General features: G+C 42.4%; 1 protein-coding gene across 2 annotated transcripts in view; it reads right to left on the bottom strand.

Annotated features, from left to right (window-relative positions):
* The window catches only part of ZNF366 (zinc finger protein 366), a 68,521-nt gene that overhangs the window by 37,774 nt on the left and 15,811 nt on the right, over positions 1-14,936 (bottom strand). The window contains exon 1 of one of the 2 annotated variants that reach the window (XM_046000819.1): positions 8,270-8,395. The exons of the other annotated variant lie outside the window; for it this stretch is intronic. The gene's annotated coding sequence lies outside the window, so the exon portion shown is untranslated. Of the gene's footprint in view, positions 1-8,269; positions 8,396-14,936 lie in introns of those variants that run through there. 2 annotated transcript variants of the gene reach the window in all.

Raw genomic sequence — 14,936 nt, 5'->3', positions numbered from 1 at the left:
GCCTGGGGGCTGTAGTTTGCCAACTCCTACTCTTTTTTTTTTTTTTTTAAAGACTTTATTTTATTTATTTGACAGAGAGAGAGATCACAAATAGGCAGAGAGGCAGGCAGAGAGAGAGGAGGAAGCAGGCTCCCTGCAGAGCAGAGAGCCCGACACGGGGCTCGATCCCAGGACCCTGAGATCATGACCTGAGCCCCAGGACCCTGAGATCATGACCTGAGCCGAAGGCAGCGGCTTAATCCACTGAGCCACCCAGGTGCCCCTGCCAACTCCTACTCTTAACCATGACACTGCGCTCTCTCTTGAGAGCTGTTGCTGAATTCTCTTTCTAACAAACCTCTTTCAAGATCCTTTACATTTACATATGGGCTATTGCAAACGCTAATCAAGCCTACTTATATAATGGCCAGTGGGCGAATAATTGAGCTTTTTGATGAATCATAGTCCTCAATGCCAGCAGCACTGTAAGTGTTAAGATACAGGAGGGCTTTTAGATGAGCAGGGTTATAAACCACACACGGACTCTTCAGAGGAAAGCCTCCAAGTGCATCTTAGCTCTCAGGAGACTGGAAGCTGGTATGGTAGAGGAGACATTAGGTTCTTGCGGCACCCACTCTCTGCCAGGCACGGTGCAGGGGTCCTTCATGCTCTGCCTTTCCTGAGAGGGTCTTTATATACTACTCCTTCCATGTAAGTTTCAAGGTGGCCCTCAAAACCACACAGCCCCAACAAGACAGGAGACTGAAGGAGATGGAGCATTATGTAACTTCATCCTCACATCCATCCTGCCAGACCATTCCGTTCCAGAGATGAGAACTAGAAGCTTGGAGGGAAGCCACTTGCCTGAGGCTAAAGAGCAAATAACTGGCCGAGTTGGCATTTCCTCCTAGATGTACCCCCTCTCTTTGCCTGTATACCTGTTGGCCGCGCTGCCCGTTTATAGCGGACCACACACCTCACCTTGTTTCAGAACTCAACTCCTACTCTCACTCCTACTCCTACTCTCAAACTTACACTCACGTAAGTTTGGAAAGTCAGTTATATTTGGTAGTCTGTTTACTTCTAGTCTGTAGAAGAGGAAGAGGAAACCTCAGTGTGCCCTACCTGCTTCACATACTCGTTGCCATAACCAAATAAGGTAGAGCATCTGAAGGATACTTGCAAAGGGTGGAACGCCCATTGGATGTGCAGCAGTGGCATCTGTCAGGGACCTGGTCACAGCTGTGGTGAGGCGGGTCCCTTCACCTCCTCACCGCATTGCTGGCCACTGAAAGTATTCCCCTGCACCCAGGGGACCCTGGCCACAGAATCATTCAGATTGCTCAAGTCTGGGAAGGAATTGGCCCCTAAAAAAGTCCCCTGAAATCAACCCAAAGCTCAGGAACCAGGAAAAGGTTACAGAAGTAGTCATCCAGTTTCTGGTCACATAAGTGATTCTTTTGAGCATACATGACACATGAGTGTCATTGCTGTCCCTCCTCACCCTGCATTCACCCTACTTCTACTCCTTTATTTTCACAATGGCTTTTTTCTCCTCAGGATGGGGGTAAATCCAGCCATATCTTCCAGACTGATCCCCTGCCCAGTTGTTTCAAGAACATAGTAGGGAAGGATTGTACCAGTTTCATTCAAATCCTGAAGCTCCAACTTATGGGAAAGAGGGCTTTCATGTGTCCTTGCCTTAAACCTGTAACCTTTTAGAGCTCTTGGTTTAAAAAAAAATTTTTTTTGAATAGTTTGATTATATAAGGAAAAAAAATCCAGTATGTCAAAAATCACATAAAATGGGCGCACCTGGATAACTCATGTCATGATCCCAGAATCCTGGGATCAAGCCTTGCATCAGGCTCCCTGCTCAGCGGGGAGCCTGCTTCTCCCTCTCCCCACCCCACCACCCATACTCTCTCTCAAATAAATAAAATCTTATTTAAAAAAATTAAAAAGACAATGGCAGACTAGAAAAATAATTGCAGCATATGATAGAGAAACAGTATCATTTGATATCTAAGAGCCTCCACAGATGAGTCAGAAATGTGACTAGTTAAAGTAGAAAATAGGGAAAAGCCATTCAAAGGGAATGCACATGAACAGTTCAAAAGACAGATCTAAAAAAAAAAAAAAATTTTTTTTTTTTTGCTAGTTTCAAGTAACACTAGACCTCCAATTCTCATGGAATCGCCAGTAATGGAATTGTTTTGACAAAACATACAGGATCATATCTGCCATTCGTAAGTTGTGTGTGTGTGCACAAGTGTGTAATCTCTGTGTAAGCCACACCAGCCTGAGGCAGTTTAGATGACAGAAGAGAATAGTACCAGAAACAAGGATTAGACTGAGTTTCAGATTTAAAATTTATGAAAACACCATATACAAATACAACTAAGATTTCAAGACTGAGAATTTGGACAAAAGGAGAAAGAAATAGGTGTCTATTTAGGGAGGAAGATGGAAGCAGCCTCACAACTCTTGTTTTGCAACGATATCTGGAATGAAGTGTACAAGGCCCTAGGCTCATCTAAGGCTGCAGTCACACAGGAAGAAAATCCATTCATGAAACTGAATCATCCTAATGTAAATGGCATTTCATGAGGAGAGACAACAATCAAAGTATGAAGGACATTTTCCAAATCAGCGTAAAATTGTGAAGAAATAGCTGAATCTAAACTGAGCAAGAATTGTGCAACGAATTGATGAGGTGGTGAAGAAAAGCCAGTTAAGAAACTGACAGGCTTACTCTGAGAGTCTGAATGCTACAAGACTGAATCAGGAAGATTCTGGCTAAAGACTGTTTCCTTGGAAGGCTTAGCCAAAGAAAGAATCCTTTGATGGGCTTTGCCATAGATTGTTGTCTGTTTTTTTTGGAGCTTTCTGACTTTGAGTGGTTAGGAATAACTTTGGTTTTAGTTAATCAGTCTGTCTCTGTCTCTCTCCCCCTCTCCCTCACTCTCCATTACCAGCAACAGGCAGGCTGATTCTGTTAGATTATTAACCTTCTCTGGCTTTCTAATGAAAAGGGTACATTTGATAGATAGCATCATTTAATGGAGTATTTGGGAAATAATTCCTTCATCTCCTTCATCTCCATTCATGCTGACTGAAGAAATGCTGGAGCTAACTTAACATGGAACTCTTTGGTTGAGTGAATAATGTAGTGAGTAAATAACAAAACAACTTTCTGCTTACCATCTGGTAAGAGATAACTCATGTGAACTCCATTTAATAACACAATAGGAGTAAATTCGATCTAGAGTTTAGGGAATTGCCTATAATTTCTGAAACCTTTGGTTTTTTAGAATAAAAGACTATTTTTGTAGGGATTGATGGGAAATTCAACATGAGTGGAGAATGCCTCTGCCTGAGAACTTTCTTTTTCTTTTCTTTTTTTTTTTTTTAAGAGAGGGAGGAAGAGAAAGAAAATCTCAAGCTGGGGTCCATGCCCAGCACAGAGCCTGACAGGGGCGGTCCATGTCACTACCCTGAGATCATGACAAGCTGAGATCAAGAGCCAGACACTCAAACAACTGAGCCACCCACGTACCCCTCTGCCTGGGGGCTTTTTAGGGAGAATCAAGCAAGCCACACTTCAAGAGTGTTATTTGGTAGGTCCTATTCTAGAAGAAATGAATCCTGGGCCAATTCACATCTTGTGAACTTCATGAGAAGAAAGAATATATGGGATATACACTATATGTGGATAGTCTCAATCTGATGGGTGAGTCAGCTCTCTGGGTGCTGTCTCACCTGCAGGCAAACGACAGGCATAATATAAGGCCCAAAGAACGTTGTTGTTAGCAGAAGAATAAGAAGAAAGTCATGGGAACAGTTGAGTTAAGCTCGCTATTGATCAAGATGAATTAAGAGACAAAATGTGTTAACACCACAATTAGATGGTGAGTAACTCTACACAATATATTTTTAATGACCTTTATATAATATGAATTCATTAACATCATAAAATTTAATACTGACATGCATAAAGAAGAACAGGAAAATAATGATACCACCACCAAGAATAACTATTACTATTCTGATTTGTTTCTTGAAAGTCTTTTATATGAATGAATGTTTTCTTTTCCAACACTATTTACTGTACGTCTCTATGCAGTATACAAATAACACTGCAGTAGATAACTTTATACATAAATCTTATTTGACTACCATTTCCTTAGATTAGCATCTCTATAAATAGAATTACTGGTCAAAGGATATGAATTTTCAGGTCTTAGTACATATTGCTAAATTGATTTCCAGAAAGGTCACTCAAATTTATACAAAAACTATTCATTTCCTTCAATGCATCTTTTTACCTGCTATGGATCCTTTCATTTTCCACCTGAAATTAAATAAGATGCTAAACTTGACCCAACATTTTTGTAATAGAAATGAAAAATAATTCCAGGTTTATTGAGAGAATTATTTTTGTGATATTGTGGTAACTTACACCAAGATGGTTCTCAAGTTGCAAAAAAACAAAAACAAAAAACAAACAAAAACAACCTTTCATACCCATTATTACATTTAGTTCCCACAAAAACCCCATGAGATGAAGAGAATTCATTGTAGAATGTTTTAAGCATAGGAGAGGATTTCAGGCATCATCTTGTTCAGATTATATTAATGTTCTCATGTGATAGAGGAAAAGGGAGAATATGAGTCTTAAAGCTCTAGAGCCCAAGTGTCTATAAATCTCAGTTCATATATGACTTCCTACTGGATGACCTTGACTCTCTACTGGCTCCTGTAAGCCTTTGTCATTCCCAACTTCCTCCCCTCCTCTACTTTTTTGTCAATCCGTTGGGAAGTATACCACTCAGTCTCTCCCTGTATTAGGGATTTGGGAATAACTGGAAATCTAGACTCAGACTCCTAAGCAGAGAGAGAGAGAGCAATCTGAAAATGAGCATTTTATCTGTGATGTGTATGATGACTTAGAAAAGAAGCATATGGATGAAAATGAGCCAGTGGAGTTGAGGTAGTCAGTGAACTTGATAAACCAAAGTGGTCAAGGGAAGCTTCATTAAAAACAAGTCTAGGGCTCCAGGCTTGACATATTTCACCACCAGACTGTTCTGACCGAGAGGACTGTGGAATGTCAGAGTGTGCTCACCCAGGGGGAATCATGTCCATGGATAAGTCCTACCTGCTCATGTGACTTAGGCAGCACAGGTGAATTCTGTCAACATACAGGACAAATCTTCAGTGAAACCTGTCAGGCCTTCTTTTACCCCAAAGACTTGGATACTCTTTGCAGATTATCATCTGGTTAATACACTACAGACTGTAATAAATTGCTTAGAAGTTAAAACACCATTCTAATGATGTTTGGCTCTCCAGCAGTCTACCATGGCCTCTGGTCGGCTGTTGCCTTATTTTATTTAGAAACATCTCAGTAGTATTTCCATTTTGGGGGGTGTGTAATTTTAATTCAACGAAACCATTTCTTAAAATGCTTGACATTTAAGAAAATCTGGCACAGTACTGCCCCACTGAAGCCAAGTATCACATGTGTGGAGAGTAGCATGGCTGAGCGTATTATGGGTGCCAAATTTTCCTTAAAATTAACATTTGTGCCATATGTTGGTACCCTAAACTCAATACTCCTTTGGCTGACGAAAATGCGAAAGGAAAACATTCTCAGATTGAGTCCTGTTCTCTTCCTTTGTATATCCTTTTACGTAGACACTAGCAGTGATATTCCTTTGGGCGTGAAAATGAGCACCTGCTCTGTAGTTCTTGGTGAGAGGTCAAGCACCCAAAGGCTTGGAGGCAGGAAGACCCGAGCATAGCAAGCAAGGGTGCCTGAAGGCAGCATATCTGCAAGGTAGTCCTATGTTCTCAGTTTATTATTCAGCTTCTCACACTGTCTTGGGCAAGAACTTGGAAGTAGATTCCAGCCTCCTCATCTCCCATCACGATGTTCAAGAGGGCTGAGTGGACAGGAGGTAGCCAGAAATCTTGCATGGAATTTAGAGAGAATGTTACACCAGAACTTTACAAAATGCCCAGACATTTTTGTGACAAGTGACCTATACTCATACATCCCCCTTTGTGGGTCTTAGGTGTTATATGTCTTCTGGCCTCTGAGGCTCCATGTACTCTGAGTTCCTTACTCTGATCCTACCTATCCCTGTCACATGCAGCTTCCATGATGCCAGGAACAGGTGATAGTCTTTATGCCTATGGGCCAAGCGTCTGTACCATTCTGGGTTTGCAGTGTCCTTTGTCTATATGATTTATCACTATGCTCCCTGAGCCCCTGTGTGGCTCAGGCAGAGTCTGGAGCTCTCCTTGACACAGATAAGGCTTTGCTTATCAATGTTGATCCTAAATCTGTACCAAAGGGTAGGATGAAATGGTGAAGTCTTGTTACCACTGAAAATATCAGAGATTTAAACTACGATGGGAATTTGGGGCCCTTAAACATATGGCTTTATTCCATTGCAGTATTAAATAAGAATCGTGTATTCTCAGTGCTTAGGTAAGCTTTTGCATCCATACCATGAGGCATACACAGTATTTAAGGGGGATGTTTGAAAATCCTACCTCAAGTAGGACCTCAGAAAGTCTGGAAATCTTTAGGAAAAGAAAAAGCACGCTATAAAAGTAGAGAGAATAGTACAATGAATCCCATGTGAATCTCACACCAAATTTCAGTTACGACAAATCTTATTTCATCTAAACCCCACCTTCTCCCCTGCCTCCTAATTAGGATGATTTTGAAGTAGATCCACGACAACATATTATTTCCTCTATAAATGTATTTTAGGATGTATCTCTTAAACGTAAGGATTTTTTTCTTAAAATACAGCCACAGTGCTAGATATAACATCTAAAACATCATAAGTTTCCTTAATCATTAAATATCCAGTTAGTATTCAAATTTCCCAAGAAAATCCAACTTTTTTTTGCCTTAGAATGAAAACTATTATTGGAGTTTTGTCTGCTTACTATTGAACTAGCTAATTTCCCACCTTCAGCTATCGTAGAAGAATTTAGAAGTTTGGAAGGAAAGATTTCTGTGGGAAATGAGAATTAAAATAAAGAGGAGGAAAAACTATTTGGACTTCCTTCACAGGGATCAGTGATTGTTAAGTAAGACCGGAAAGGCTGATACATACTATCCAGTCCTTTCTGTACACTGAGGCATGGAAAAGAAAACCAGCTTCCTTGAATTCATATAGTTAGTTAATCGCAAATTATTTGATTTTGAAATTGAAGAAGCTCTACTTAAAATATTACTTGCCTTTTTTTTTTAAAGATTTCACTTATTTATATGACACACACACACGTGTGCACACACACAGCAACCAAACAGAGTGAGAGGCAAGCAGAAGGCAGAGGAAGAGTCAGGCCCCTCACTGAGCGGGAAGCCCAACGTGGGGCTCGATCCCAGGACCCTGGGATTCTGACCTGAGCCAAAGGCAGATGCTTAACCGACTGAGCCACCCAGGTGCCCCTACTTGCCTTTAAAAATTACTATAGAAGGACTTATATTTTCAGTGTTTTGTATGTGGTTTTAAGATCTGTGTGGCCTTTTCAGTGGTTTAGAGCTATGTGGTCCAGTTCAGTGCTCACCAGCCATGTGTGATGTGGCTTTTGAGCACATGAAATATGGCTAATCCAAGTGCAGACATGCTATATGTGTAGAAGCACACGGGATTTTAAAAATTTAGTTAAAAAAAAAAAAGTACCTCACTAATGATTATTCTGTTGGTTACCTGTCTCAGTATTTTTTTTTATTTATTTACTGGGTTAAATAAAATAGGTTATTTGAATTAATTTCATCTGAGTTTTTCCTCCTTAAATATAGCTACTCACAAATATAAGATCACATTTAGGGCTTGTATCATATTATGTTTCTTTTGGACAATGCTGGCTTAGAGACCTTGTTGTTGGTGTAGGACTATATTAATTCATTATACAAGCAGGCCAGGACAGGGCTAGGGACAATCATCTGTCTCATCCTCTCTTTCTGGTAAGCCTAGACACTAAACCATCCTGCAGTAAGCCCTTTTTTTGTAGTATTTAAAGAAAAATAGATTTTTCAGCTTGCCTTGGGACTTGGTCTAATATAAGTAGGTGACTTCTACAAATAGGAGAGTCTTACCCCCACTGGTACAAGTATTTAAAACAAAGAACTGGGAACATGTCTCTTGTCCCAACCAAACCCCGGTCTGCTTTCTAAGTAGCTCTCGGATCTTGATCTTTCTTCTCAACAGGACCTCCCAGCTCTCTCCCAGATCCACAGGAGCACCAAGCACAGACTCACCTGAGCTGCTGCATTTGTCTCGTACTTGGCCTTCCGCATCACTCTCACTCCACTCAGCAAGCACGTAGGACCATCATTACCCTACTTGAAGGCTTCCAGCTATTTCCCATTGATTTCAGGATGAGGATCAAAATCTGAACATGGCCCACAAGCCCAACAGTCTGACCCTGTCCATTTCTCCAGCTGCATTTTGCTCACGTTCCCCAAGCTCTCTGCATTTTACTCACTTTGACCTTCTCTCAGTTCCTCATCCATACTGTGCTCCCCCTCCCTCCAGAACCACTGTGCATGCCATTCCCGTGGCCTGGGACACTCTTCCCCTCCCTCTGCCATCTTTGTCTGGTTGGCACTTGTCTATTCAGATCCCAGGAAAGTGTTCTTTCTTTAGCACTTCCTGACCAGGGCAGATAAACCAATTTTTTTTTAAGATGTTATTTATTCCTTTAACACAGAGAGACAGCGGGAGAGGGAACACAAGCAGGGGGAGTGTGAGAGGGCGAAGCAGGCTCCCCATGGAGCAGACAGCCCAATGCAGGGCTTGATCTGAGGACCCCATGATCACGATCTGAGCGATCTGAGCAGAAGGCAGATGCCTAACAACTGAACCACCCAGATGCCCCCAGATAAACTAATTTTGACACCTAGTGTATATTAGAGTGTTCATTTTACATTTACGTGTGTGTGTGTGTGTGTGTGTGTGTGTGTGATTATTCACTTAACATCTGACTCCCTTTGTAAACTGTTTGCTCTGTAGGGCAGTCACCCTGTTCACATTTACTGCTATATCCCAACACAATGCTTAGCACATAAATAGGCCCTCAATTAACGTGAAGGAAAAAGGACAAAAGGCAAGGTGGTTGAACCAACAACAATCCTGCCTCTTCTTCCTTTACTGGAAGGGAAGAGGGCACATCATTCATAACCATTTCTTCACAGCTCACTGACATAGTCCTGGACAGACCTCCTGAGTGCCCAGGTATATGGATTACCAAATTCTGTGGGTTCTGTTTTCAATGTCCATGCAGATTCCAGCCATTTCTCACCACCTGGCCTGCCCCTACCATGGCCCATGCCACAACGGCCTTCTTCCAGGAACACTGGCTTATTTTTTGGGTAAAGATTTATTTATTTATTTTTAGAGAGTGAGGGCAGGGGAAGGGGCAGAAGGAGAGAGAAATCCCAGGGACCTGGGATTGAGTCCCACATCCAGCTCCCTGCTCAGCAGGGAATCTGCTTCTCTCCCTCCCCTCAGCCTCTCCCCCTTGCTACTGCTCTCCCTCTCTCTCTCAAATAAGTAAATAAAATCTTAAAAAAAAAAAAAAAAGGAAGAAGAAGAGGAGGGATGGGGATAAGAGAGAAGAGGACCATGAAACAGTCTCTGGAAACAAAGAGAAACCAGCACAGCCAAGGCAGCAGGTTACAAATATGGCTTTTAAAAAAGCACATGTGGAGAACTGAAAACTAGTTTATTAAGTCAGTGGCTAAAGAATAACATTTTTATGGATTATATTTCCTTATCCATTAAAAAAAGCAAAGTGCCTTGTCTGAAGCACAGCTAGCAAGAGTCTAAGCAATTATTTAACCTGGCTGGTTTCTGAGCCATAAAACATGAACTCAAGTGCTGTTCAGCCTAACGGCATATGCAGTTTGCAGAACTCTTTGAAGACAGAGTGCAGTTGAAGTATTACGTATTATTAAAATAAAATGCCTATTTAGGAAGGGAACTCTCCATTAGCATTGTGTGTGCCTTAACTAGTAGTCAACACCTGGTAGAGTGGGAAGTCAAAATTTTTTGACATAAGGGACCCTGGCGCTGATCACTTAAAATAGAAAATAAAAGAACAAAGAAGCACGCCCAGGCGGTGACAAATGGCAGGCAGCAATAAGGCATTGGCTTGGTTCAGAGAGAGATTCCTGAGCTAAAGAAGGCCTCATTTACTGGAATGGAAAAATATAGGGCCAGGAAATTGCTCAGAGGTCTTCTGTCTCTTCCTGTGCACATGGAGACGCACCGTGCTACTGTTTTGGATCAGAATCTCAGTTTTGGAAATAGCCTGAGTTGTGTCCTTGGAAAATGAGAGGGTTGTGTGGTGTATTTGTGTGTGATGAAGGAGGGGGAGGAGCAGAGGATGTTGGGAGGAGACATTTAGATGCTCTCTGGAACCAGACCTTTTCCTTGGGCCTCATAGACAGTTACCAGAACGATGCTGGGAAACTGGGCAGATGATCCTGCCTTAGGGAACCTCCAAGATTCCTGAACCAGCCCCCAAGGTAGGGCCAGGTCAGCCTGCTGACAACAAAGGCCACTGCTGCACGTTCACACTAGATGGCTGATTTCAGGCCTGCCTGTTTGTCAGCATGGGCGGGTTCTTGGTTTTTCATTCAGCAAATATGTATCAACCGATTCCAGCAGACAGTTTTAGGCACTGGGGATATTTCAGGAAACAAAAGACAAACATCTCTGTGCTTATGGAGCTTGTGTTCTAGCGGGTGGAAATGGACACTGAATAAAATCTCTAAGTTGTGTTAAAAGGTTTGGAGAATTACAAAGCAGGAAAAGAGAGTGAACAGGGAGTACGAGGGCTGGGGGGTGGGGGAACAGGGTTAGGGTAGCCTCAATGAAAAGGTGGTTCTGCACAAAAACTTGAAGGAAGCAAAAGAGAGATCCATGTAGATATCTGGGGTAGAGCTCTCCAGGCAGAAAGAGAAGCAAGTGCTGAGGTCTGGAGGTGGGAGACTGCTTTCTGTGTGTGGGAAACAACCAGACGCCAGTGGGGTTGGAGTAGAGTAAGCAATGGAGGTTGTGGTAGGGTATGTGGGGAGGGGGATAACTGCATCATGGATAGCCTTGGAAGCCCCTGGTTTTTGCTCTTCTTCTTTTTAAAAATTTATTTATTTATTTGAAAGAGAGAGAGAGAGAACCCAGAGGGGAGGGAGAAGGAGAAGCAGATTTTCCACTGAGCAGGGAGCCCTATGCGGGACTCAATCCCAGGACTCTGGGATCCTGACCTGAACCAAAGGCAAATACTTAATAAGACTGAGCCACCCAGGCAACCCCCTCCACTTCCCCTTTGTTTTCACCTTTATCCTCTCCTGGTTTTGGGGGGGGGTACTCTAGTTGCCAAGGGAAACCCCGCATATCCCCAACCTAAGAGTAATCCTTATCCCTATGGGGGGGGGGAGTGGCATTTTCAGGTGATAGGCATATTGTTATTCGTGGATAGGGAAGGCTTGAGGTCAGGTTCCTAGGGAGTGGTGAAAGTCAAGAATAGGGGCACCTGGGTGGCTCAGTGGATTAGGCCACTGTTCGGCTCAGGTCATGGTCTCAGGGTCCTGGGATCGAGCCCCCGCATCGGGCTCTCTGCTCCGCAGGGAGCCTGCTTCCTCCTCTCTCTGCCTGCCTCTCTGCCTACTTGCGATCTCTCTCTGTCAAATAAATAAATAGGATCTTTAAAAAAAAAAAAAAGAAATGCAGGCAAGCAAACATGGCTGTTACTTGGGAAGTCACGCATGGCAACGGCATAGAGTTAATGAAACTAAGCGATGTTAGCCCTCTACTGACTTATCTAGCCCTTACGAATAATTCAGCCATTTCAAATTCTCTTGTTCGCATTGTTAAAAAAAAAAAAAAAAGAAAGTCAAGAATAAGTGTATTTTTCTGGAGTATCAATTTTATGTAGTGGTCAGTGATTTAAAATATTTTACATGCAGACAAATGTGGATATGTTATGGAGCAGAATGCAAACATACACGCATGTACCTAGGACTGGTTAAAATCTGAAACTGCACCTGTGGCAGACCACTTAGGATTTCTTTTCTCTTCCGTTAAGGGTACTTAGATTAGAAAAGTCTGAGAAGAACTAACATAGCATAGCCTTTCCTCTGGAATGAAATGAAAGTCATTAGGAATGACTTTCTAAGGGCTGGTAGAATTAGTCTTATTATTTTGTTTCTTTGAATAAGATTTTTTTTTTCTAGAGATTATCTTGAAAATAATAGAGGGAATCTGGGACATCCTTTCCCCTGTACCTTGAACATCCACCAGGCAACATCCTTACCAGACTAATGGCACAGTGATCCTTTTCTCATTATACAACAAATAAAAGCAATAAGCAAGGAAACCTGTTGTACTTGAAACTATGATTAAAAACAAAAATCTGGCTTGTGTTCAAAGATGAAACTTCTATTACATAATGATATCACACCAAGCGTGTTAAAGACCTTTATAGAGAGTAGAAATTGGTACAATAAAGGAAAGGCTGAGCCACATTAACTTTGATTTGACTCTAACCTATTCATACCCAGGTGCCTGTGCACACCTCCTTCTTAAGCCCCAAGGACACTTTATTTGGAGAGAAGATATGATGCCACGTATGTGACAACATGCTCATAGAACATACCTGCCATAGGAGAGTAGAGAACCCAGGAGAGCAAGTCACAAGACCTGGCTTGGAGTTCCAACTCTACTACCCACTCACTTTTGTAAGCATCCGTTTTCTCAGCTATAATAACACTTTATCCACCAAATGTTTCTAGCTCTCCTTCTGCACATAGAGTTGGATTGCATTCCTCTATTCCCTTTATAGGTAGGCATGGCCTTGAGACTTGCTTTGGCCAACAAAATGTGAGCATATGTGACATGTGTCATTTCCTTGTGGAATCTTTGCAAAGTAGTTCATGATTTTGCATAATCTTCTATCCCCCTGCCATAGCAACCTGAAATATTTCCAATAATAGCTATTCTGTTAGCCTTAAGCCTAAAGTAAGGATGACCTGGAACAAAGCTAAAGTTGGAGCCATGTAGCGGAAGCAAGATAAAAATCCTTTTTCTTCCTTTTTTCCTTTTTCTTTCTTTTTTTTTTTAATATCCATGGCAATTTGAAAGTTATTTGTCTTTAAAGTCTAAGCGAGTATACCCTGACTAATATACTCCTTCGTGGATCTCGAAAAAGATTCAAACGTGATACGTGATAGGTAGTGCACTTGGCACAGAACTGGTGCTAAGTAAATGCTAGTTCTTTCCGCCTTCACCACATTTCTCTGCTTTGTGATCCTTCTCAGCCCTTCCTTATCAGTCCTGAGCTTTGCTACTCTGTAGAGTGATTTTCCATTAAGAAAGAATGAAAATGAGGGGCGCCTGGGTGGCTCAGTGGATTAAGCCGCTGCCTTCGGCTCAGGTCATGATCTCAGGGTCCTGGGATCGAGCCCCACATCAGGCTCTCTGCTCCGTGGGGAGCCTGCTTCCTCCTCTCTCTCTGCCTGCCTCTCTGCCTCCTTGTGATCTCTCTCTGTCAAATAAATAAATAAAATCTTTAAAAAAAAAAAAAGAATGAAAATGAATTTAAGACTAAACAATTCCCTAAAGCAAGAGAGCCCAAGTGGATTAGAGTGGAGAATTCCCAGCATGGGAAGAGAACCTCCTGTCTGAAATGTATAAAGGAGAAAGGAGCTAAGGGTCTTACCAAAGAAATCAGCCAGAAAGTAGAAGCAGTGAACTCTGGAAATATCCAACCACAGATATGCTTTGCCCCTGCAGCACCGTGCTGTGATTCTGGAGCCAGAATCAGGACACACACATGGTCTGGGATTCCAGTTTTGATTCCCCTTTACCAGGTTATCTGTCCCGGAGTGAGGTAAGAGTCCTTGAGCTACATGGTACCAGCTTTCCGGGCATGTCAGCAAGAATGATGAAACTGGTCAGACCTCAAGTTTTTGCGTTTTCCTCATTGGTTTCTTAAGGGGCCTCTCCCTCCCTGTACCCCATCGAGACGGTAACTTCATGGGTCTGAGGGGGCATGCCAGCCAGGGCCACTGCTGCTGGCTGGGCCAAAGCCAGATCACTTAGAATTAATCACATCACAATCCATTCATTGAGGCCATCGACCTAATACCTCTTTAGGGTGTTTAAATCCACTTGAAAAGAAAAAAAGGTTTCTACCTAAAATTGCTCTAGAAAACCATGTCTTTGACCTTTACTAAAAGGGTAAATCATAACTGATAAAGATAGAAGGAATTCATAAGGGCTGTGTGCCTCCAAATAGTTGAAAATTTGGAAAGTAAGGGAAGGAGAGAGGATTGGAATATAGATGAGACAGAGCTATAAAAGGCCTCCAGAAATTAGAATTAGAGGCAAGCTGGACAACTCTCTTTCAGAACCTCCATGGGAGAAGAGAGATGCAGAAAATAGGACAGGTGACAAAGGAAAACAAAGATTTGTATTAAGCATCTACCGAGGGACAGGTACTGAGCTGGGTGGGTATGGAGGGACGGTGGCAAGAAGACAGTCAAGGCCCTGACCTTTTCTAAGGGAATAGATATTATTGCTACTTTGGGTGGGTTCATTGCAGAACTTTACCATCCCAGCCCATCCCAAACACTAGAGGTCATAGGTGGTCCCTACTCGTTCTGATAACCAAAAGGTGTCCTCCCTATTTTCAAATGTCTCAGTGGGGGGACTGGACTGCCTCCAGCTGAGAACTCCTGAACTTGAGTAATGGTTGTTGCTCCAGCGGACAGAACCAAGCACTCAGAGGTGCATAAGGGATCCCAGTGAGCGTAGGAGTGAGAGAGAAGTCCACCCTGAGACCCCCTTTCCTCTCCCTGAGATGGCACTTGCTGTCTACGTATTTCCCCAAGGAAGACAAAGGATGGTAGGAGAAAGGGAAAC

The sequence above is a fragment of the Meles meles genome, chromosome 3 (genome assembly GCF_922984935.1).
Source record: "Meles meles chromosome 3, mMelMel3.1 paternal haplotype, whole genome shotgun sequence".
Lineage (NCBI taxonomy): Eukaryota > Metazoa > Chordata > Mammalia > Carnivora > Mustelidae > Meles > Meles meles.
This window is presented reverse-complemented; position numbering and strand designations above follow the sequence as displayed.